Below are 972 nucleotides of genomic sequence, written 5' to 3'. Positions count from 1 at the left end.
AAAGCTTCATAACTCCAGATCAGGGTTCTAAAATACTTACATTTCTGGAAGCTTTTAGTAGAGGAACTACATAAAAAGAACTATAAATATTCTCTCCCCCCCCCCCCCCCCCCACTCATTTTATCCCACAATGAAGCAAGCAGTTGCTTTTCAAATTGAACAAAACCACAGAAATGGGAATCTTTAAGAAACAGAATCTCTCACTTTGGCACCCCAAAATTAATGAGTGGAATTTCACCCACTTTGCTCCCATCCTCCCACCCATATCCCTCCCCTCCCCCCCTTCAGAGAATGTAAATGACACAGCAGCCAGTGGGTGAGCCCACAGGGGGCTCTTCACCCTTGGGGAAGAAAATAAATGACAGGCAGGAATCATAAGGGAAGCAGGGCAATTTGGGGTGGAAGTTATTAAAACCGATAAGAGGGAATCGCTGCAAAGGCGAATTGCCTTTATATCCACTGCTGCTGTGTGGCGTTGTCAGCGAGGAGGGCTTATAAAGATCTTCAGCTGGCGGAAAGAGCTTCTTGTAACTGGGTGTGTGGTGTGACTTGGGTGTGGTGGTGGTTATCGATTCAATTGAAAAAGGCGACGGAGGAGGGGAGGGCTTTAGTGGTGGAGTAAAATAAGTGGTAGGACAGATTTCTTTCTTTTTGTTTTGTTTTGCTTTTTCTTAGTAGATCAGCCAAATGGAAGAAAAAAAAACACACGGGCAACATTATTGAAGGAAATCTAGAAATAAATACTTCCTTCACAAGCAAGCCTTTTGATTTTATGACTTCCTTAACTTTTCCCGTGAAACACAGGGGCCTTATACAGGTTTACAAGCCATAGTTCTCTGCAGATTTTCCCTTTCTCATGGGAAGGCTTTCTTTTTCTTTTTGCTCCCAGAAGATAGCTTAAGAAAGGATGAGGGCTGAGTATTTCTTTTTCCTAATCTTATTGTGATGTAGGCACTGGATATCAGTTCCCCC

Source organism: Notamacropus eugenii, chromosome 2, assembly GCF_028372415.1.
Source record: "Notamacropus eugenii isolate mMacEug1 chromosome 2, mMacEug1.pri_v2, whole genome shotgun sequence".
In the NCBI taxonomy this organism is placed as follows: domain Eukaryota; kingdom Metazoa; phylum Chordata; class Mammalia; order Diprotodontia; family Macropodidae; genus Notamacropus; species Notamacropus eugenii.
Note: the sequence above shows the minus strand (reverse complement) of the source record.